Raw genomic sequence first — 24,618 nt, 5'->3', positions numbered from 1 at the left:
TGGGGAAAATGTACTTGTACTCTAGGGAACAATGCAGAACACAGAACCAGCACACAGAGAAAGGGTGAAGCTCTTTTCTCTTTACTCTAAATTTCCCCTTTCTATAGTAGCTTTTGTTTTAAAAAAGTTTGAAAGGCTGTTGAGGTTTCATTGCATGCATTTCATGTAATGTTTAATCAGACCAACAATATTCGGGATCTTTATTATAATACAATGTCAACATTTCATAATTATTACTTTGACCTGGAACGTGCAGCCGTAGAGCAACAAATCAGACAAGCCAGAGCTGGAAACCTCCCAGTGGGAGTACATCTTTGCAACTCTTGCTCTGCAGTGCAGCCAGTAGAGGTCTCTGTATCAGCTTCACCCTGCCAATCCCAGCCAGTTTATATTTGAAAAAGGGAGTCCAAAAGTGAACAGCACCTGCTGCAACCAAATCAAAAGCATTTTGAAGGAAACCATGACTGAGATTCAGGTTTGTTTGTGTTAATTAAGGAAGGGCAGAAGAGATTCTAGTTCAGAGAGCAAAGGTCAAACCCATTTTAGCACGATATATTCAGCAGACTTTAATTCTACATGATATTTGCAATCCACTGCTGCAGATGCTCTGCAAATTCAGCAGAAGCTGTGGGCAAAATTGGCTCACTGTGAAACTAATGTATTCATACAAGGAGGGGGAACCTGGAATGCTAGTTTCGAAAAAGAAAACAAAAGGAGGATTGAATTTTGCTATTAACTCAATGTACTTCTGATCAGATGGAGGCAAAACATGTTGGTAGTATGCAAATTCCATTCTTCTAAAGAGAGCATGCTGCCACACTTTTAATTTGTCTGGAACAGATTTATGCTTCAGTTAGTTTCAATAACAAAAGAAAATTTCAGATGGATTTTTATTTTATTTTAAAGTGGGGACTATGAACATTCACATGGGAAATGGGGTAGGGGGTTTTGAGCAATCTTTGCTGCCTTCTGAAGTGCTGTAGGCCTTCCAAAAATATGTCCCTGAGGACTGTGCGTCTCTGAGGGACATCTTTCTTGAAGGCACAGGGACTTCCCATTGCATCCTTGTTATGCTGCTCTGGATATCAGCCACTATGTTGAAAAGCAATATATAAATATTCTAAATAAACAATCAATTAATTAAAAGGCGCTTTGGGGTTGTTGATGTGCTTATGCTGAGCACAGACTTTGTGCCAGAACCTGTTTTTAATGTCAGGGCTCAGCCATATGCTGCCAACTGAAGTAATAATAGGGATGTGCACAAATTGATTTTTTTGATTCAATTTGTGCCCAAAACAAATCACCCCTGATTTGTTTTGTATCCAAATCTAACCCTTCAAATCACCCCAGATTTGATTTGTATTTGCTTTGCTTTGATTTGGATTCAGACCTATTCAGACCACTTAACAAGGCCTTAGGGGCACTAAATTTGGGTGGTGGGTAGATCCTCATGGATGCCACCTACCACCTAAATTTCAAGGCAGTGGGACACCTGGTTGATTTTTAATGAATTTATTTAGTTTTTACTGATTTTGAACATTTCCACCATAGGAAACACTGCAGAGTCAAAGTTGCCATATCCTAACCCTAAAACAGATCCCCAGAGCTAAAAAGCTACGTTCTAGCCCTTGTAGAAGTGGAGTTATGGAGCAAAATGTGCTGTCATTTTTCAAGTGTTTGGATTCTTTGAAGTATAATAACGTTTCCTCATAATGAATCCCTATGAGGATTCATTGCACACCTTCATTTCTGCTCTTCATTTTGATTGTCACTGGACAGTGCCAACTGTCAACTGCCATGTGCCAACTACACCCCCACCTGCAAGGCAGTGGGGTACTCATTTTAATTTTTAGGAATATTGTAATGTTTAGATTCTTTGGTGTCTAATAACTTTTCCTCATAATGAATCCCTATGAGGATTCATTATATGCCTTCATTTCTTCTGTTCATTTTGACGATCATTGGTCAGTGCCAACAGTCAACTGCCATGTGTCAACTACACCACTCCCAAAATACACACACACACACACACACACACACACACACACACACTGAGATACTCAGTTTATTTTTTAGGTATTTTTGAAATGTTTAGATTCTTTGGTGTCTTCATTACACACCTTCATTTCTTCTGTTCATTTTGACCCCACTGCTTTGCAGGTGGGGGTGGGGAATTAGTGGCATCCCATGTTCCAACTGCCTTGCAACCCACAAGCCACTGGATACTCAGTAGGAATTTTAGTGTTTAGACTCTTTGGTGTGTAATGAATCCTCATAGGGATTCATTATGAGGAAAGGTTATTAGACACCAAAGAGCCTAAACACTTGAAAAAAGAACATAAACTAAGTAGTAATCTACTGCCTTGCGGGTGAGAATGGGGTGTAGTTGGCACATGTCAGTTGAAGCAACCTTAGAAAAGGCCTGGTTTGGGGTCGCCACCAAACAAGCTGGTGGCAACAGCAGCTGGACCTTCTCTGATTATCTTAATAATCAGTGGGATTCAGTGGTCCCTCTAATTTTTTTCATATCTGTGCAGAATGAGTTTTGTTCTGGGCGGCAGTATCAAGGCACTGTGTGCACACATGCATTCAGAGTGGGACCTTCCTAATTCAACCTGAGCAGGATCTAAAATTAACTGAGCGGACATCAGAAAACTTGGGAGTGCTCACACGTGCGCACGCCTTAAAAGAGAACAGTGGTGGGGTTCATGGAAAAGATGTTCTGTTAAATGTATTGGACCCAAGCCATTCAGGGATTTATAGGTAATAACCAGTATTTTATATTACATGGCACGTCTGTTAAGGCATAAGCCTTAGGTTGGTTCCAATTTCCCAGCTTTATGCAGCTTGAGCCAAAATAAGATAGCCTTAACTCTGGTCTTAACTCTGGTCTTAAACCAGAGGTTTTTAAATCATTCAATATGCATTTGAATGTATGCATCATGTTGAAAACGTGGGTAGCATAACAGATTAAGGTTGTAAATTCTATACAGATTTACTTGGGAGTAACTGCCATTGAACTCAGTGGGCCTTCATTCCATGTAAACATGCTTAGGATCATGCTGTAAATATTGTGGGACTTCTGACTACAAACAGACAAACATCTGCCACACAATACACCAGATATAACTGTAGTCGAGAAGAAAGAAAAACAAGTCAAAATAATCGACATAGCAATACCAGGGGATAGCAGAATAGCAGAAAAAGAAATTGAAAAAATCACCAAATACAAAGATCTACAAATTGAAATTGAAAGGCTGTGGCAGAAGAAGACCAAAATAATCCCAGTGGTAATTGGCACCCTGGGTGCAGTTCCAAAAGACCTTGAAGAGCACCTCAACACCATAGGGGCCACAGAAATCACCATCAGCCAATTACAAAAAGCAGCTTTACTGGGAACAGCCTATATTCTGCGACGATATCTATAATAACCAACAGTATTGATAAAATTCAGCCATCCCAGCTCCTTGGGAAGGACTTGATGTCTGGATAAAACAAACCAGTCAATAACACCTGTCTGACTGTGTAAACACCACCACCACCAACAACAACAACAATAATTTACAAGAGCTCCATTGCACACAGAGTTTTGTGTGAGAGGAATTCCCCATTAATTTCAATGGAAAGAATAGCTCCATGCCACATGTGTAAAAGAGAAGTATGCGCAGAGCGGTCCCTCTGTTAAAGCAGATGGGGAAAACACCTTTAAGCAGACACGCTCTTACCCCTGGAATTCTAGGCCGAAGTCCAGGGCCTCCACACCCACTGGGGGTCTCCAAATCCTCCTCATAGTCTGTCCTGGATGGTGCTTGCCTTGCCATTGTGCCGGGCAGCCGAATGTGACCTTTGCTTTAGATACAGAGGGGGAGTGGGGAAAGAAATATGTGGGATGGGAATATTTTGAGTTGAGCGTTGAAATGTTTCTGCTAATGCATATTTGCATAAATATACATTTTATATTATTATGTTCTTGTGAGTTCAGTTGCTGTTTGTGCCTGCAGGAACCCACATGTTAAAAATACTGTGCATGTCATGGGGGGTGTGGGGGGGGGCTCCAAAGCAGCGGTGGGGCTTCAAAGGCCTTTAGGTCCAGGCTCCAAATTTACCTAGGTGCATCTATGCCTTTGAGTCAAGTCCTTTATTACAGTAACACACCTTTAAGTGTATTGAGTGAAGAAACCCTCAGATTTCAGGGAGGAGAGCTGGCATTATTATGGTGGTGGTAGCAAGCATGAATTGCCCCCTTTGCTAAGAAGAGTCCACTTGAATGGGAGACTACATGTGTGAGGACTCCAAGATCTGGGAATGGAGATGCTTTGGGAAGAGTACCTGCATGCTGTCATGCAGAAGGTTCCAAGTTCCCTCCCTGGCAGCATCTCCAAGATAGGGCTGAGAGAGATTCCTGCCTGCAACCTTGGAGAAGCCACTGCCAGGCTGAGTAGACAATACTGAGCTGGATGGACCAATGGTCTGACTCAGTATAAGGCAGCTGCCTATGTTCCTATGTTCCACTAAAGGAGGAACTAGTATTTTTATTTCGATAAGAAATGAACAACAGATTCAGAACAGATTTCTCTTCCTTCCTTCACTGTTTCTGTCTTCTATAAACAGCACAATTTGGGTAGCAAACTAGGTAACTAACAGCATTGCAGCAGTTGTGGTCTTGTTCATTTTGTCTTCCTTACCCTTTTTCTGTAATGTTCCTCCGCTCCCACATGTATGGCATTCTCATACAAGTCTCCCCTCTACCCTCTGCTTTGGCCTATACATACAAAGCACAAAAATGTAAAACCTGCAGTTTTGGGTATGTTACCAAAGGAAACAGTTTTACTTAAAATTTTGTTTTTGCCAACATATTTTCAAAGTATCTGGAGTGAAGTCAAACCACAGTGGCTCTCAGCTGTGTTTCCTTTTACTATTTCCCCAGGTTCTCCCTGCACAGCACTCTGTAACTGGATATTCTTTGAGAAAGTTTGAAAAAAAGAAAAAGAAGAAGAAGACTGCACAAGACAGTTTGTAGCTTTAAGGATTACCCCTCTGGGGCCTTAAGCCATGAATACCAGGGCACTCTGCTGTCAGTCCTGAAATCATTGTGACTGCAAATTGTTGCCAAAGCAAGAAATTCATATGACATGATGCATTAAGTACAATCAATCATGAGAGATTAAATGAATTATTAGAATGTACTTAGTCTCATTTGCTATTTTATCCAATACATCTTCCTATTAAGGATTGCACTTAGCGCCAAACTAGATATGACTTTACACATGACTAGCCCTAACTTGCTTGATGTTTCTAATGTAAATAGCACACACAAAGGCAATCCATCTTGGGACTACCAGGTAGGTTTAAAGTTGTCCTACCTCGCTGCAGTTCTGATCCGGATTGACCCCCACACACATGCTATTTACATTTTTTAAAGAAAGCATGTCAGGGCTAGTGATATGATTAAAGTCACATCTAGCTTGGCTGTAAGTCACAGATTGTTTGATTTTTCTGCTTCAACAAGTCCAAACATTTGGATACATTGCAGTTTAACTTCAGCGCCAAGCTAAATACGATGTGGGGTGTGTGTGAATGCATCTCTGTCTTTTTAAAGTTTTTTGCAACTAACAGCCGACAGCGGGGGCTTCCAAATTGGAAGGGGATGGGCTTTGCTCCACACTGTTTTCCTGATGAAAATTCCACACACACTCCAATCTGTTGCTATTTGCCCCAATAGTAAAAACATGTTTGCATATGTGTGTTTTTGCTAGCAGGGCAAAGAGCACCTGGGGAAATGATTTTCACTGAGGAAGTCATGCAGATCAGCCCTCTCACAGCTGCTATTTGCCAAAAAAGAAAAAAAGGGGGGGGGCACTAAGAGACAGAGATGCATTCAAGCATCTCCATCATTACATCCAGAGGTGCACCTAGGTAATTTTGAAGCCTGGACCTAAAGGTCTCCAGAGGCTCCCTACTGCAAGTTAAGTATAATTTTTAACCATACCACCCAGGACAGACTTAAGAGGATTTGGAGGTCCCCAGGGGTTGTGGAGGCCCTGGACTTTGGCCCCAAAGTCCAGAGGTAAGAGCGCCACTGATTACATCTATTACAACCCTAAAGACGACCAAAACCACAAGAGTGGTTTTGCAACTAACTAGCAATAAAATTCACAAAAAGGGAAAGCGCTTGAGGAACATCTTTGATATAATTAAAGTTAATGGAATTGATCATATTACAAGTAAGATAAATATAACCACATTCCACTTTCGGGCTTATGTGAAGAATGCAGGTACTAGTCCATCACATTTTATTTTGTATTTATTATTCATTTATTACATTTATAAACCGCCCTATCCAGAGATTCTTTTATTGCTCTTCTATTGGAGATTTCCCTCCAATAAGTGTGTAAGTGTGTGTGTGTGTGTGTGTGTGTGTTCAAATCCCCACTCAGCCAAGAAACTCACTGGGTGACCTGGGTGACTCTCTCTCTCAGCCTAACCTATCTCAAAGGGTTGCTGTGAGGATAAACAAAACCATGTACACTGCTCTGGGCTCCTCCTTTTGTGTGTGTGTGTGTGTGTGTGTGTGTGTGTGTGTGTGTGTGTATATATATATATATATATATATATATATATATATATATATATATATATAAATTATTGTTACATTTATATCCCGCTCTTCCTCCAAGGAGCCCAGAGCGGTGTACTACATACTTAAGTTTCTCTTTCACAACAACCCTGTGAAGTACGCTAGGCTGAGAGAGAAGTGACTGGCCCAGAGTCACCCAGCTAGTATCATGGCTGAATGGGGATTTGAACCCAGGTCTCCCCGGTCCTAGTCCAGCACTCTAACCACTACACCACGCTGGCTCTTTCTCTCTCTTTTTAATTAATATTTATTTATTTTATTTATTTTTTACATTTATATCCCACTCTTCCTCCAAGGAGCCCAGAGCGGTGTACTACATACTTGAGTTTCTCCTCACAACAACCCTGTGAAGTAGGTTAGGCTGAGAGAGAAGTGACTGGCCCAGAGTCACCCAGCTAGTATCATGGCTGAATGGGGATTTGAACTCGGGTCTCCCCCGGTCCTAGTCCAGCACTCTAACCACTACACCACGCTGGCTCATGATATCTATATCATATAGATATAGACACACACACACACACACAGAGTATGCCTCGGGGACAGTGGCAGCACTGGAGATGTATATATCAGGCAGTATATACATATGATAAATACATACATACATAAATTGGCAGGGCTTATCTCTTTTTAAAAAAATTCCCTCTAGAACATGTCAGGAGGATAATTTCCTGTTGCATTTTAGAAGAAAAAAATGATTGCCAAAAGGAAATGGCCAACAGAAACATTATCAAGCCTAACTCAAACTACTACTGCCTGCAGAATCACAGCAAAAAAGGTTTCAAAGAAAGAAGCTCTGCCAATGCTGTTTACTCTGCCATAAATTCTGGACCTCCAAAGGAGACCTGGTTAGTGCTTAGAGACAAGACTGATCTAGCACTAAGAGCTTCACAATTATGGACAGCATATGTTCAGATATAGCATTACAATAAAATATGTACATATATAGGAACATAGGAAGTTGTCTTCTACGAGTCAGACCATAGGTCCATCTTGTTCAGTATTGTCTACACAGACTGGCAGCGGCTTCTCCAAGGTTACAGGCAGGAAACTCTCTCAGCCCTATCTGGAGATGCCAGGGAGGGAACTTGGAACCTCCTGCATGCAAGCATGCAGGTGCTCTTCTCAGCGAGGCCCCATCCCCTAAGGGGGGATATCTTAGGATGCTCACATATGTAGTCTCCCATTCAAATGAAAACTAGGATGGACCTTGCTTTACAAAGGGGATAATTCACGCTTTCTACCTCAAGACCAGCTCTCCACATTATATATGCAGTGTGGAATATCTCTGTTCATTACAACTTGAAAACATTTTTCTTTTTCTTATGCATGAAACCATGGGCAATTTTTTAACATTAGAATTTTGAGCTGATAGAGCTGCCAGGGCCCAAATAAGACCATAGGGGCCAAAAATGGCCTGCAGGCCACCAGTTGCCTGCTTCTGTGAGAGGTGCTACATTTCCAGTGTAGCTAGTAGCACAGAAAAAAATGAGACCCTATCATCTCCAGACAAACATATTTATACTATAATGCTTCAAAGCTAGTAAGAACACCATGGTACACCATGGACAGGGATAGCGCTATCATTCCTCCTATAACTCTCATATTAAAAAATGTTATGAAATCCCTAGATATGTTCAGTTAACCCCTTTTTGAGGCTGGGGGGTGGGGGTATAGCAGAAGCTCTCCCTACACTGCATCAAGCTGCTCTGAAACTCAGGTGATGTTTAAAAATAGCTCGTGATTAATCATAAACTTGTTGAAGTGAAGCAGGATTGTTTAGAAGCAATGGTTACCTGACCTCTTCCATTCTCCCATGCAGTTCTGTTCTTGCAGGGGAGACAGTGCTTTGTGTTTCCAGTCAGAATATCAACTGAAGTATTTCCTTTTAACGTTGGGAGGAATTGCTTTGTCTCGTAGCCCCCACAGTACTCGTGTCTCATGTTCCTTCTTAATTTCTCTACATTTTCTCTCAGCATGCTTTTCTATCATTAGGGCAGGAAATATGAGTCAGTGACCCTCAGCTCATCCATTTCATCCACTTATGCAGGGGGTTAGGGCCCAAAGTAAATAAAAAGTGTCAACTATTTCAAATAAACTGAGACTACATATACCATTTACCACCCACAGTTGAGTTCATTTTTGAAATGAAATAATGGTCTGTCTCAAACATGTTAAAAGAATTAAGCATAGCACACCCACAAAAAGGAATGTTCAGACTTTCATCAGCTATTCCAAAAGGCAATGTGTTGTGGTGTGTTGACTTAGTGAGCAATTGCTATCTCCAGAAAGATTTGTATGCATTACTCAGTGGTTGAACAAAACATTCAGGGTAGTATTAAACTTTGCTCAAAATATAACCAATTCTGTTATTTTTAAATTTATTTTAGGAAAGCAAGTTTATTATGCTTTATTTTCATTCTCTAGAACTCCTGTTATAGATGTTTGTCTAGAGCCTGGATATTAAAATATCACAAATAAAGTCTGTTCTCACAATATTTCCTGAAAAACAAATACATTTTTGAGGTACCAAATGTGTGTTCGTTCTCCTAAGGCATTGGATGGCTGTCTTTGCCAACTGTGATAAGAATCTGGCTCTTGTTGCTGCCACAGTTTCAGCACAAGGATTGCATTTTAAGGACTTGTCTAGGATTTCTCACAGGGTGATGATACCACTTGAATCCACATTGGAATTACTGAGGTTGATATAGTTGTAGACAAAGTAATTGTGCAGTTGATCTTGGGAGATTATGTAGAGCAGACAGGAAGCACAAAAAGCAGAAAGGAAACACATAATAAGGCTCTCCACATGAGTATGGAGAGTGTGGAGCAGTGTGAAGAGTGGGAAGCAGTGTGGAGAGCCTAAGAAGCTTCTGCGGGGGGTGGGGCTTAACCTGCTCTCCCCGCAGATGAACAAGCAGCTCGCCCTGGGCGGCTGGATCAACTGCCCACATGATTACCAGCTCTGTCATGGAGCCAGTTGGGGTGGTGGGGTTTGGGGGCCTCCCGGCCCCTGGAAGTCCCAGCATGCCCCACGCAAGTGCACAGGACATTCTGGGGAGCCCCCCCCCCCCGATGCTGGGAGGCTTGTTGTAGCTTTCTGGTCGGGGGTCTCCTTCTGAGTCACCACAGCACAGAGCCGCACTGCGGCGGCACACAATAGTTGAAACAGGGTTAGCAGAGCGCTCTTTCCGCTAACCTCGTGAAGAGTGATGACAACAAGAAACTTTTGTGTCAGTTCCAGCAAAATACTCATCTTTTGCCTCCCCAAAAATACAACAGGGGAAAGAAAACATGAGTCGCAATACATAGTAAATGGAAGTCAACTCCATGGACTCATAGAAAGTTGTCTCACACCATTGGTCCATCTAGTTCACTTGATCTAATATCAAGCAGGCCATCAAACACCTGCTCACACCATTGAATTATTTGTTCACTATGGCCAGGTTCACATGTAAACTATAACCGTGTTATAGCTGGGCAAGGTTGTAACTGCAGTATGCCTGAACATGCGAAAACACAGTTATGGGTTGAAAGCTAACTCCGTTTTGCCTCGCCAAACTCCAATTGGGACCTTTGTTTTCTCTAAGCTTCACCACTGACAACTGCAGTTTTGCCACCAAAGCGTTATGCCCAACTGCTGATTCAGCTATAACCACAGCTTCGCGCCCATTTCCAAACCCCAATCATAGAAGCAGCGCATACAGACACGTATATTGACTGTTAACTGAGCAAAGAGGCACCAAAGTGGTGATTCTCTTTATTGATCGGGGGAGAGCAACTGGCCCTATCCAGCCCCAGCACAGCATCCCTCCAGTCTTTCTTATGTTTCTTTTGAAGACTGTGAGCCCTTTGGGGAAAGGCAGCTATTTAATTAATTTAATTAATTAATTAATTTCTGTATGTAAACCACTTTGGGAACTTTGGTTGGAAAGCGGTATATAAATATGTTTCGTATTCGTATATTAACAAGCACAAACACTCCAAGTAGCAGCACAAGTAGGACACTCCTTCACAGCATTGGGAGGGGGCAAATGGCTGGTGGGGATCAAAAGGCAGACCCAAGCAGGGAAGCTGGAGCATCTGTGTTATGTTCTCTACACAAGAAAGGGGGAAAGGGGGGGTAGCCCCTTACCTGGGTGAGGATATTTGCTCCTTAAGTCTTGCTCATGAAAAGAACCATCTGTGGGCACTAACTGCAAATTAATCAGATGGTACTTGCGTGGTATGTGGTGGTACTCTCAGTGCATGCTGCACCATTAGCCCATCAGCCCACAGACCGCTTTCTCACGAGAGCGGCAGACTAAGGGGAGTGAGGGAAGATGCTCTATCTATCTATCTATCTATCTATCTATCTATCTATCTATCTATTATACTGCCATTCCAACATGGTTCAGGGTGGTTTACAACAGGATAAAAACAAAACCAGTTAATTAAAATCAGAACTATAAAAACAGAATAAAACCAATTTCAATCTACAGTTCAAACTGAACCAATTTCAGATCAATATACTCCTACATGTTCAAAAGCTGTCCACCACTGCCTTGTGTGCCCTCGCAAGGCCCCCAGACATCTCACTGCCAAATATGTCCCTTTCCCATGTTGCCCTGTGTCACATGACCCTGAAAAGTCCCCACCATCTTGCCAACCTCTCAGTGAAGGGAGAAAACAAAAGATCATAATGGAAAAGGTGGGGGAAGGGGCATTTGTCTAAAAGTGCCAAAGTGCTCCTAGAATCTCCTTATCAAGTAGCTAAGTCACTCTCCAGAACTTGCCAGGCCTTGCCCCTCTCAACTCTGACTTCAGAACCCTCAGTGGGCAAAATCAACAATCAGCACCCTTTGCTGATTTTATTTTATTATTATGGGGACTTCAGAGGGTCTAAACTCAGGAAATACTGGGTGTCCCCCCGCAAAAAAAAAAAAAAAACCTACACAGGAACGAGATTCAGCATATACTGAATTTTTTATATATGGCAAAATGCAATGTACACCAGTAGTTCTCAAACTAGAGTGGCAAAAATGTAGCCAACAGTTGTTTTCTAGAGTTCTTAAAAGGTTACATCTCAGCCATTTTATATAAGATCTGCACCAGATTTGGAGGAGTGGTGTCACTTAATTACTGATTGATGTCTGAAAAAGTTCAGGCAGATTTGATGGACAGTTTTGATTTTATAATCAATATAATGTCCAGGCTTTATAATGGTAGAATGATGAAAAAACTCATCTTAACTATACTGGCATTATCATGCCATTATAATAACAAGTTGTTCTAGTAAGAACTAGCCTACTTTCCTTTCACTATTTCTGCAACTGGACTACATTTGGTTCTACTCGAGGTCCACAAATTAGATCTCTTGCACCTCAAATGTTCATGTGTCCACCATCTTGGATCAGGGTGGATGACATCATTACAATGACATCATTGAGGTGTCCTTGTGTGTCACACACTGCAACTGTACCCAATTTGTGGGTGACATCATCACAAACTACACCATTGGGGCATCCCTATGTGTCCATATAACTGTAGCAAATTTGGTTTAAATCAGTTAGACTGTCCACAAGTTAGTATACTTGCACCTCAAAAGTTTATGCGGCTGCCATCTTGAATCAGGGTGGATGACATTATCACAAACTGTGCCATTGAGGTGTCCCTATGTGTCCCTACAGCTGTAGCAAATTTGGTTCAAATCGGTTAGGCGCTTCACAAGTTAGCCCACTTGGGCTTCAAAAGTGTATGCAGCTGCCATCTTTGATCGGTGTGGATGACATCATCACAAATTATGCCATTGAGGTATCCCTGTGTGTCACTCACTGCAACTGTACCTAATTTGGTTTAAATTGGTTAGACAGTCCTCAAATTAGCTCGCTTGCACCTCAGATGTTCACATGGCTGTCATCTTGAATTGGAGTGAATGACATCATCACACGCCATGCCATTTGGGCATCCCTATGTGTCCCTACAGCTGTAGCAAATCTGGTTCAAATTGCTTAAGCAGTTCACAATTTAGCCCACTTATGCCTCAAATGTTCACGTGTCCGCCATCTTGGATCAGGGTTGATGACATCATCACAAATGACACATGTTGCGGTGTCCCTATGTGTCCCTACAACTGTACCCAATTTGGTTCATATTGGTCCAGGCGTTGCAAAGGGGGGGGCACACGGACACACAAACACACAGAATGCCAGGTGATCTCATAAGCCTACTGGAAAGTAGGCTAAAAATGGGAACCAATGCTGCTTTTAAACCGAAAGTCCCCATAAAATATGTGAGTAAATGAATTAATATTAATTTACAAGTTTGTCCAGGCTCTTTTTAAAAACTAAAGTTCAAGCCATAGGCAAATGAATGTTTTCCAAACCTAGATTGCTTCTCAAATACACTGAACATAGCTTAGGGATAAGGAAGCAAAAGGCTCCTAGGGCTTTGGAAGCCATTTTTGACTGTATACGAGCTAGAAACTGTTTTATTCTACCAGAAGAATTAAATGAGCTGTTAATGTGTTTGCATTTCTTAAAAGAACTATTGAGGCTGTTCTCACAAGCATCCAAGACCGGGCTAGGGCAGCTAAGCATGGGCTTGGCTGCTTGCTGTGAGAACTGGCAGAAGCTGCGTAGCTCCCAGTGCAGTGGCGGTAGCAAACCCACCTATGGAGCCCATTGGTTCGCCGAGGTTAAGGGCGCAAGAGCGCCCTTAACTTGGGCTAACTGCACATGTGTGAGCACCAGCTGCTCCCAGCCAGCACTGGCACAGAAGCAGTGTCCTGGCCGTCGCCAGGGGGAGGGGATCCCCACAATGTACCACATACTTAAGCGGTGCATTGTGTGGCTCCCAGGGGGCTGGGATGACAAGTCCCGACCCATGCATCTCCAAGCTGCCTGGGGCAGCAACCGACTGGCTGGGCATGCAGTCTGTGGGTCCTGACCCACCCAGACCTGGCAGCTGGATCGTCTGCAGGGAAGGCAAGCTTCTGCTGCCTTCCCCGCCGCCCACCTTCAAGCCCTCTCATGCAGTCGTGAGAAAGGGCTCATTGTTTTGTGAAGACTTTTCTTGCTGCTTCAGGAAAAAGGGAAAAAATGGATTTGCTTTTCTCTAAGTCTTGAGTCTGCAACAGGGAAGAAGTTAGGGAGACCAGTGGAGGGTGTGGAGGCAGAAGCAGCATCAGTGCTAAGTTTCCTTAAATCATAATAATACAGCATGATGCTTAGTGAAATAAATGTGTATATTTAAAATGTATGTTAAAAGTGCCTCCTTGCATTATACAAAAGTGCTTTTTTGAGTTCGCCCCCACCCCTGCCCCCAGTCAAAATATTTTTTTTAAAACCTGGTGCATTGCAGGAGCACAGAAGGGTGCACACACTGGATTTCACTAATGGGAGAAATGGTACAGCCTACATCTTCAATACCTAGTAGTGCATTGTTCTTAATTATGATAAGTCACCAGTAACAATGATGTTGTTGTAGTTTATACGTAGATCTACACAGGCAAAATTCAAACAGAACAGTGGTATTTGACTATGAACATGAGCCCAAGTTGGTTCCTCCTTCGTCACATTAAAAAAACCCAGTGCTATAAATGAAAGCCTGAAAAATTATGCATTAGAAATATGTAATTAATGCAGAAAAATGTAGTTACAGCAAAAAAAGGGGGGGGGGAGAGCCAGACAAGCTCCTGTCAACTGGATCTTCACTAAAGGACTCTCCACTGTTCTGATCAGCAGGAATGTGCTATTTTCATTGTAATTTGAGTTTCTGGGGCGACAGTGTTTTTAATTATTTTATCATTCACTTTCCAGTAATAAGAAGCTCCATCCAACATTCTGCTAAAACAGTCTCTGCAGTCTGATTTTTATTTTTATTTTTTAACATTTCTGAACAGGAGAATTCCATTCATTCCAGCTGTGGGACTTTAGAACAGTGGGGATAGTTACAAAGGGAAAACTCTCTCTTTCCATCTTTCTTACAATAAATATTTAGAAAGGAATGGGAGGGGGAAATGAGATGCTAACACTGCAGTGGGATTATAGATACGAGCACACTAGTACTACAAAAAAAATTCATTAAATTGTGTTCTTGTTTTGTTTTGTTTTGTTCTGTTCCTTTTCACTGGCTCAGCTTTCAGATCAATAATATTACAGACTTTTGGTAAATGGAACATGATGACTAGGATTTGCACTGCAGGGATTCAATACCAATAGTTATCAGACAATGTCATAACAGCAAAGTGACTATCATTAAAATAACTCTGTTGTTTTTAATCGCCATGAGCCCACTTTCACAAATGCTAAACAAAACAGGCCTCGGATACCAAACATCTAAAACATCAAGTAAAATCAACCATCTGCTGTACATGGATGATCTGAAGTTGTACGGAAAGTCCCAGTCAGAAATTAAATCACTGCTAAACACTGTCCGTATATTCAGTAGCGATATAGCAATGGAGTTTGGACTAGACAAGTGTGCTGCATTAATAATGAACAGAGGAAAAATAGCAAAAACAGAAGGAATAGAACTGCCCAATGGAAGCAACATTAAGAACCTGGAAGAGAAAGAACATTACAAATATTTGGGCATTCTCCAGGCTGATAACATCGCACACACTGAAGTTAAAAGAAAAATTGGAAGTGAATACATCAGGAGAGTTAGAAAAATCTTCAAGTCCAAACTCAATGGCGGGAACACCATACAAGCCATAAACACCTGGGCTATACCTGTTATCAGATACACTGCAGGAATAATAGACTAGACCCAGGCAGAGCTAGAGACGCTAGATCGTAAGACCAGGAAAATCATGACCATCAATCATGCTCTGCACTCCCGCAGTGATGTAGATAGGCTATACCTCCCTTGCAGCACAGGTGGAAGAGGAATGCTGCAAGTCTGTCAAACAGTAGAGGAGGAGAAAAGAGGCCTTGATGAATATATCAAGGACAGTGAAGAAGATGCACTTCAAATGGTCAAGAACAAGAAACTATTCAACACCAATGAAACAAAGCAGGCCTACAAGAAAGAACAAGTCAAGAACTGAGCAGAAAAAATGGAAAAATAAGCCACTGCATGGTCAATATTTGCACAATATAAGTTGAAAATCAGACATCACCAAGACCTGGCAATGGCTTAAGAATGGCAACTTGAAGAAAGAAACAGAGGGTTTAATACTGGCTGCACAAGAACTGGCTGCACAAGAACAATGCACAAGAACTGGCACTAAGAACAAATGCAATAAGAGCAAAAGTAGAAAAATCAACAACAAACAGCAAGTGCCGCCTTTGTAAAGAAGCAGATGAAACCATGGACCATCTAATCAGCTGTTGTAAAAAGATCGCGCAGAGTGAATACAAAGAAAGGCAGGACAAGGTAGCAGGGATGATATACTGGAACATCTGCTCGACCATCACGTGGCGCCCATGGAGCGGCTGCCCGCTGACCCGTAGCACGGCCCGCTCGGCCGCCGCCTCGTCGTGCATGTGGATGAAGGTGAACTGCTTCATCAGGGCCATGCTCAGCAGCTCGCCAGGCTTCACCCCGGCCGCCTCGAACAGCTCACGCAGCTCCACCGGCGACGCCTGATCAGGCACGTTGCCCATGAAGAGCTTCACGCCCAGGCACATTGACACGCTCCAATCTCCGCTGCAGTCACCGAGCACAGCCAGGCAGCAGCAGGGCACGGGCGGCGGCAGCAGGGAGAGGCGAGGAGGAGGAGGGTGGGAGCAGGGAACGGCGCACAAGATGGCGGTGGAGGGGAGGGGGTGGAGGGGAGCCAAGCGGAGAAGGAGGCGGCACGAAGGTATCCTGCTGCCTGATTTCCAAAGTAAATACGGCGCTGGAGTTGGGAGAGCGTGGGAGTGGTAAGTAAACCCTCCCCCGACCTTAATGGAACCCCCACCCCAATCCTTCCGAACCGAACCGCCCCGTGTCTGGACTTGTCCGGAGGCTGGTAGAATGGCCTCCGGACTGGTCCGGGCACATCACTAGGCCTAAGCCATTCAGAGCTTTAAAGGTAATAACTAGCACTTTGTATTTTGCCCGGAAACATATCGGCAGCCAATGCAAATGTTTCAAAACAGGCGTAATATGGTCCCTCTGGGTTACCCCAGAGACCAATCTGACTGCCGCATTCTGAACTAATTGAAGTTTCCAAACTACACGCAGCCCCACATAGAGCACTTTGCAACAGTCAATATTCTGATAGCAGAATAGAAGAAAAAGAAATAGAAAAAATAACAAAATACAAAGATCTGCAAATTGAAATTGAAAGGCTGTGGCAGAAGAAGACCAAAATAATCCCAGTGGTAATTGGCACCCTAGGTGCAATTCCAAAACACCTTGAAGAGCACCTCAACACCATAGGGGCCACAGAAATCACCATCAGCCAATTACAAAAAGCAAGTTTACTTGGAACAGCCTATATTCTGCGACGATATCTATAACAATTGACAATAAAATTCTGGCATCCCAGGTCCTTGGAAAGGACTCGATGTCTGGATAAAACAAACCAGTCAATAACACATGTCTGACTGTGTAAATAACAACAACAACAACAACAAATGCAATAAGAGCAAAAATAGAAAAATCAACAACAAACAGCAAGTGCCGCCTTTGTAAAAAAGCAGATGAAACAGTGCACCACCTAATCAGCTGTTGTAAAAAGATCGCACAGACTGACTATAAACAAAGGCATGACAAGGTAACAGGGATGATACACTGGAACATCTGCAAAAAATACCTGCAGCCAAAAATTGGTGGGACCATAAAACTGAAAAGGTTGTCGAAAATGGAGATGCAAAAATATTATGGGACTACCAACTACAAACAGACAACATCTGCCACACAATACACCAGATATAACTGTAGTCGAGAAGAAAGAAAAACAAGTTAAAATAATCACAGCAATACCAACATCTGCCACAAAATACACCAGATGAAGGTGAACAGAAGAATCCTCTACAATAAAGAGCTAAAGCGTGATCCCGTGTCCCTGCGGCCATATCTTTCTCGGCTGTTCTGGGCATGCGCTCCGCGCATGCCCAGAACAGCCGAGAAAGATATGGCTGCAGGGACATGGCGGCCATGTTGAGGGAGCAGCGGGCCAAGAAGGAACTATGGGGAGGGAGAAGCTGGGATCGGGGAGGGCAGAGGCGGCGGGTACGGCCGAGCGGCCGCGAGACTGGGCCCACTGGTGGCGGGGGAACTGAGCCCACTGGCGGCGGTGGCCGCTGCAGGGCGACTGGGGCCACACTCGGCCCCGGCAGAGATGGAGGGAACGGGAGGCGAAGCTGGGCAGGGGAAAGAAGACCGGCGGGGTGACGATGGGCGGCGGCGTGGGAGGAGGAAGAGGGCGGCGGGGAGAGAGGGAACCCACCACGGCCGGCCATGGAGGTCCCGGGAGCAGGCAACGGCCGGAGGAGCTAAAAGTGCGCCCGAAAGGAGGAAGCGCAGCAGGCAGACTGACGATGAAGCGGGCGGCCCCGAGAGAAAGCTACTCCCGAGCAGGCTCCTCCTCCTTCTAGCGCCGACCACAGAGAGGAGAAAAACGGCGGGCGCAGAACGGACTACGGAGAAGGCAGAGACGGCAGCAGGGGGATCGGGAGGGGATTGGGAGGACTGAGGGAGGAAGGCAAAGACAGAGAGCGAGAGAGAGAGAGAGAAGTGAGGGAGGGAGGGAGACAGGACAATAGAAAGACGGAAAGAAGAAAAGAAGGAAGGAGAGAAAAGAGAGAGAAGGGAGGGAAAAGGACAAAAGAAATAAGGAGGGACGGAGGAAAAGAAAGAAAGAGAGAAGTAAGGAAGGAAGGAAGAAGAAAGAAAAAGGAGAAAGGAGTGAGGGAGAAGGACAAAAAAAAAAAAAAAAACCAGAAGGGAGGGAGGAGCAGCCAGCCGCAAAGAGCGAGCCCATTAAAGAAAGAAAAGAGGAAAACAGAAAGAAAACAGAAAGATGGGAGTGAGAAGAGGTGGAAGAAAGGAAGGAAAGGAGAGAGAGGGAGAGAGAAGAAAGTAAGGAAAGGAAAGAGTGGAAGAGGGAGAGAAAAGGAAGGAATGAAAGAGAGAGAGAGAAAGAAAGGGAAGGGAAGGAGGGCGAGAGAGAGGGAGAAGGAATAAAGGAAACAAACAAACAAACAAAAGATACTAGTGCCCGTTATTTCAACGGGCTTAAAAATACTAGTATAGCATAAAAGAGTAAAACAGAGTGTGAAGAAGTCTTAGAAGTGTAAGCATCCAGAACAATATAAAGTACAACCAAAGGATAACAGGGTCAAGGAAGTCTGGATAAATCTGAACCAGACTCAAACCGGACCGGGCATGTTTTGGTTTTGTGCACACCCAAACATCCCCGAACAACCCCTGGTTCAGTTCAGGTTCAGGGGTTTGATTAAAAACATTTTTTAACCTTTTTTAAAAGACCAAAAACTCACTGCCTCCCACTTTGGGGGCTTCTCCGTGGCCACAGGGGTGTGTGTATCTCCGGAGGTTTCCCCTCCCCACACCAACCTCCAGTTTGTTATAAATATGCCCAGTTTGGGCAGTTTTCCGCCCATTCCGGACCTGTCCTCTGTGGTGGTGGCCATTTTGGAGGCCACCACGCATGCCCAATGGGCCTCTGCATGGATCTTTGCATTGTGACTCAGTGAAATTTGCTCCCCTCTACCCTGCTAAGCATCCAATGCTGCATAGCTAGGGAAGCTTTCTGTAGGTGGACATGTCTTCCTGGGGTATTCATTCTGCCTTGGTCAGGATTTCAGCTAGTATAATTACTACTACTACTACTACTACTACTACTACTACTTATATACTGCTCTTCAACCAAAGTTCTCAAAGTTTACATAGAAAAATAAATAATACATAAATAAGATGGTCTCTTGTTCCCAAAGGGCTCACATCTAAAAAGAAATATAAGGCAGATACCAGCAACAGCCAATGGAGGGATGCCGTGCTGGGATTCGATAGGGCCAGTTGATCTCCGCCTTTTAAAGGTGTCTCTTTGCTCAGTAAGCAGGGGTAGTTAACACCTTGTACCGTTATTTGATCATACCTCTATACGTGGAAGTAGATAGATGATAGCAAAACCTCTGAGTTTGGATGCAGCTGGTTCCTGCAGTTCTTCCTCTCCTATCAAAAAAAATGATATCTGGAAGAACAGATTGTGCAAACCATCACACAATATCCTTAATTTCACATGCTAGCAAAATAATGCTCAGGATCATCCAATGCAGATTAGAGCCCTACATGGAAAGGGTAATGCTGGATGTTCAAGCTGGTTTCAGAAACGGCCGAGGAAAAAGAGACATCATTGCTCATGCATGCTGGATAATTGAGAAAGCCAAAGAATACCAGAAAGAAGTCAATATGTGCTATATTGACTACAGAAAAGCCCTTGATTGCATCAACCATGTCAAGTTGTGGAATATCCTTAGGAAAATGGGCGTCCCAGGACATCTCATTGTTCTCATGAGAAACCTACACACAGGACAGGAAGCCACAGTCCAGACAAAACATGGTGAAACCGACTGGTTCCAGATCAGCAAAGGATTAAGACAAGGCTCTATACTTTCTCCCTCTATTCAATTTATATGCTGAACATATACTGAGAGATGCTGGATTGGAAGAAGATGAGTGTGGTTTTAAAGTCAGAGGAAGAAACATCAATAACCTGTGCTATGCTTATGACACCACTCTGATAGCTGAGAATGTGGATGATCTGCAAGCTCTAGTAATGAAAGTCAAGGAGCACAGTGAAATAATGGGACTATGACTAAATGTAAAGAAGACTAAATGAATGACAACGGGTACAGCAAACAGCCTCAGAACTGATAATGAAGACATTAAAGTAGTGGGAAGCTCCTGCCTTTTAGGATTGACCATCAACAGTAAAGGATCCAGCAGTCAAGAAATATGCCGCAGACTAGCACATGGTAGGGTTGCAATGAAGGCCTTGGAAAGGATATTTAGATGCCAGGATGGGTCTACACACCTACAAAGATTAGAATAGTTCGGACAATGGTTTTTCCCGTGACACTCAATGGATGCAAAAGGGGGACTTTGAAGAAGCAAGATAGAAAAAAGCTTTGATGCTTTTGAATTTTGGTGCTAGAGAAGACTTTTGAGGATACAATTGACAGCCAGGAAATCAAACAAATGGATCATAGAACAAATCAATCCAGAATTCTCGCTCAAGGCACAAATGACCAGGCTCAAACTATCATACTTTGGACACATTATGCAAAGATGAAGCTCCCTTGAGAAATCCATAATGCTGAGGCAAGTTGAAGGAAAGAGAAAAAGAGGACGACCAGCAGCAAGGTGGATAGACTAGATTACGACAGCAATGAATGCACCTCTGTGAGCCAGGTTGAAGGGTCATTCTGGAGATAATCTATTTATGTGGTCGCTAAGAGTCGACACCGACTTGATGGCACTTAATCAATCAACTAATCAATATCCTCTGAAGCATAACCCTTCAAATTTTAATTTCAAAGCTTCAGAAACAAGATTTGGAAAGAGATTCTAATACATAATTCTTTTTTGAAGAAACAACCCAATTCTAGAACACTTTCATTTTTGTTTTTAAAAATGAACTAAAGGTTGGTACTATTTTAGGGAGCCAAATAATTAAACTACCAGAGTTATTCTTGCAAGACAGATAGCTTTTAACTTAACATTCCTCCTATGTGCTAATAAGAGGCATAAATTGCTTGTAAAATGCTGCTAATAAACTCTAAGGCCATCTGTTTAGTCCTGAAAAAAATACATCTCCTCATCTTCTTGTGAGATCATTTAGGACAGAGTATATATAATAGGAACTTCACCACAATAAGAACCCCAGACATATAAAAGAGACTGAATAGTTATTATTTCTGCCAAAGACAACTGTTAGTTTTAGCAGAAGTATGGCGAGAGCACACTTCACTCCATTCTAGGCCAGATGTGAGGCCCAGAAACTTGGGGGGGGCGCGCGCGAAATAATCCCATCACACAACCCACCACGAGCTGTTCTTCATAGATGCATGGGCTGCAATTTGCCACTTGCAAAAAATACAAATACGTGTGTGCGAGCTCAGTCATCTAGGATTATGTTTATATTATGGTTATATAATTTTTTGCTAGTCTACCTTATCCTTAGGATTCAAAAGTCCTATTCAGATATTTTTAAAAGCACCACTGTAACTATGTACAGCAGCGCAAATGGGTAGAAAGTCCCGTCCCCAAACCATATCTAACTGTCGTGCCACACTGCTCACTTTTAGAGCAACATTTGTGTGAACAGGGAAGCATCATATCCATGATGGTAGGCACTTCTGTGACTGTAAGGCTTCAACAGTGTCATAATAATGGAAGTGCCCACCATCATAGATACGGTGTTCCCCTGTTCAAACACTGCTGTAAGCATAAGTGGCATGATACAACAGTGAAGGATGGGGTGGGGTGGGACTTCTGACCCACCATTTGCACTGCTGTACATGGTTGCTGCGGTGGTTTTTAAAAGTCTGAATAGGGCTAAAGTAGGTTTCAAAGAATAATTTAAAAGTAGAATGTACATGCATTATATAAAATGCCTCTGCAACATTTGTGTGTTGGGACCTCCAGAAATTCCCTACATGAAATGAGGTGTTGGCCTATGTATGTGCTTGTCACCACATGTACAATATAATGTAGGATGTAGGCATATGTGATTACTTCTGTGCAAACCATATACCCAATCCCCATTATCTTTCAATCTAAAAACCAATTACAGAAATTAGGCAAATTGCATGTACAGATGAACATGCACACACCCATGTCAATGGTATATTATTGTACATACCATGAGTGAGAGAGGATTGTGCACATGTTAACCAGTCCACTAAGCACAGGGGATTGCTACATTCACCTGCCTTTCTCTCCTTTAATTAGTATGTCCATATCAGAAAAGGGACAAGACTTCTACTGGATGACCATATTAATATATATTAGGGATAGAAAAGGGGTGTAGAGAGCTTGCCAGCAGCCGCGGGACAAGCTCAAGCAACGGACCCCTGCCCCTCTGGTAATGCATGTGTGCATTAGCGTGTGCCGGCCACACACCCTGCATATGTGTCATATGCAAAGGGCATGACCACCAGCATCAAGACAGGTGAGATGCCCATCTGCTTGCTGCACCTGGCACCTTGTTTGTGTAGCATTGGAGACAAACTCCAGTGGCGCACGAACAATGCACCAAGTGCAGCCTGCCTGAAGCAGGGAGGGACAAACACTGGCAGCCCCAAAAAATGTGGGGGAAAGCGAGGGTGAGCCTCTGGCGGCCCCCAGAACTATTCGGGGCCATGGTGGTAGGGAACATGCTGTGCATACACAGTCTCTGGCCCTTCTTTTGATAAAAAGCCTCTCGTCTGTTTTGGAAATTAGCCTACCTCTGGAGCAAGACTGTTGCATAGACCAAACTGGTGACATGAACGTCTGTCTCAATTTTGTGCCAGAAGAGTCAGTCATGAAACCTGAGATTTGTGTGGCAAGCCTGGGGAAAGGAGAGATGCCACCCTGTACTCCGGCATTCTAAATGATGCTAAATTTCAATCTGTAGCAAACAGGGGTACCCAGATAAAGGAATTGTTGGAGATGAAGTTCCAGTGCATCGACCTTTTGCACCAACTGTCCTAATGACCACTAGCGGCATTGGGAGTAGAGACAGTGAGTCAGGGTCTCCCTATCTGTCCCTACTCTATGACCCCTGAACTGACTCTACAGCACTTTCTGTGCTGAGTCACGATCCTTCCTTTCCTCCTAGAGAGCAGAGGGAAACATCTCTCTCTCTCCTTACCTATCGACTATGTAGTCTTTTAGATTAGATATAGGTCTTTCCTATCCAAGTGTATTTAACCAATAAATATTTAGTATTTAGTTCTACAAGGATCTCCATGTGCAGATCTAAACAGCTGCAATATCGAAACCATCCTCTCTAAACAGCTGCAATATCCAAACCATCCTCTGCTACCTACTCTGTAACTGGAGTGTGTGCTCATTCCTTAGTGCTCTGCTGTTTTACCTATTGTGTGTGAAAATCAACAACCTCTAACAGGAATGTCCCAGCAAACCAGCCAACCCCATTCAAATGCAATCAGAGCAACTCCTAGCCACATAATTAGATTTGGCACAATGGAGTCCTTTTGCTTGGTGGCTCCATCTGAATAGTCCTACCCAACCCATACATCTTCCTGGGTTCTTCAATAATATTTCAAATTACCAGGTCTTCTCATCATTGCAGCCCCTGAGCCTTACCATATTTTTGTGCATAATACCCAGCCATGACAGGATCCTCCATCTGCCTAGAACCCACAGTTCAGTAGCTTCCCTGTTATAAGTCAATTAGAAAGCCCCTCACCTAGCTGCTCCCCCACACATTCCTCTGCTAGCGATCGTAAACTTTACTGTCTGTACTTGCTGCTTACCAAAAAGAAAACTAGTGAGATGGCTTCTGCTTCCTATGGAGGGAAGAATGGTGAGATAATATTTCAGCTGCCTCCTCCCACGTGTGTGATTCAGGGATCCTCTAAAATTTTTGCAGTTTTTCCCCAGGGAAAATTGCTTCACAGTCCATAAACAGTTTTGCTAGAAAGCCCACACCTCTTTAAGTCTCTGCACACACACACACCCGTTTCATTTGCGGGGGGGGGGAGGATAACCCGCAGGTTCTTGGTGAGAAAATACGGTAATCCCTAGGAACCCTGGGAACCCCCCAAAAAGAAACCTTATTAATAGCTACAGCTCTCAGACCCATGTTGTTGCAACCTAGGAAGACCTTTTGCCTTGTACCTTTACCAGGCAAAGTGCCCATTCCTATGTTCAACCCCTAACCCTCTTGAACCTCTTGGCCAGAAAGCAAGTCTCACTCCTAAGGTGAAGCATTAGAAGTGACATCACTAGACTATGGCAAGTGTAGAAGTGGGCTTGCACTCTGCACAATATTGCTGCAACTCTTTGAGCAGAATTATTGAGACTGGGGAATACTA

The 24,618-nt window shown here is 43.3% G+C and overlaps 1 long non-coding RNA gene across 1 annotated transcript; it reads left to right on the top strand.

Annotated features, from left to right (window-relative positions):
- The first annotated feature begins 204 nt into the window (after positions 1-204).
- LOC128342378 (uncharacterized) lies at positions 205-5,186 on the top strand. The gene is made up of 2 exons (XR_008314944.1): positions 205-475; positions 4,928-5,186. It is a non-coding gene; the product is annotated as an uncharacterized LOC128342378 (long non-coding RNA).
- Positions 5,187-24,618: the final 19,432 nt, after the last annotated feature.

Source organism: Hemicordylus capensis, chromosome 2 (genome assembly GCF_027244095.1).
Source record: "Hemicordylus capensis ecotype Gifberg chromosome 2, rHemCap1.1.pri, whole genome shotgun sequence".
Taxonomy (NCBI): Eukaryota; Metazoa; Chordata; class Lepidosauria; order Squamata; family Cordylidae; genus Hemicordylus; species Hemicordylus capensis.
The sequence above is the reverse complement of the archived record's forward strand: the minus strand, read 5'-3'. Positions and strand labels throughout refer to the sequence as shown.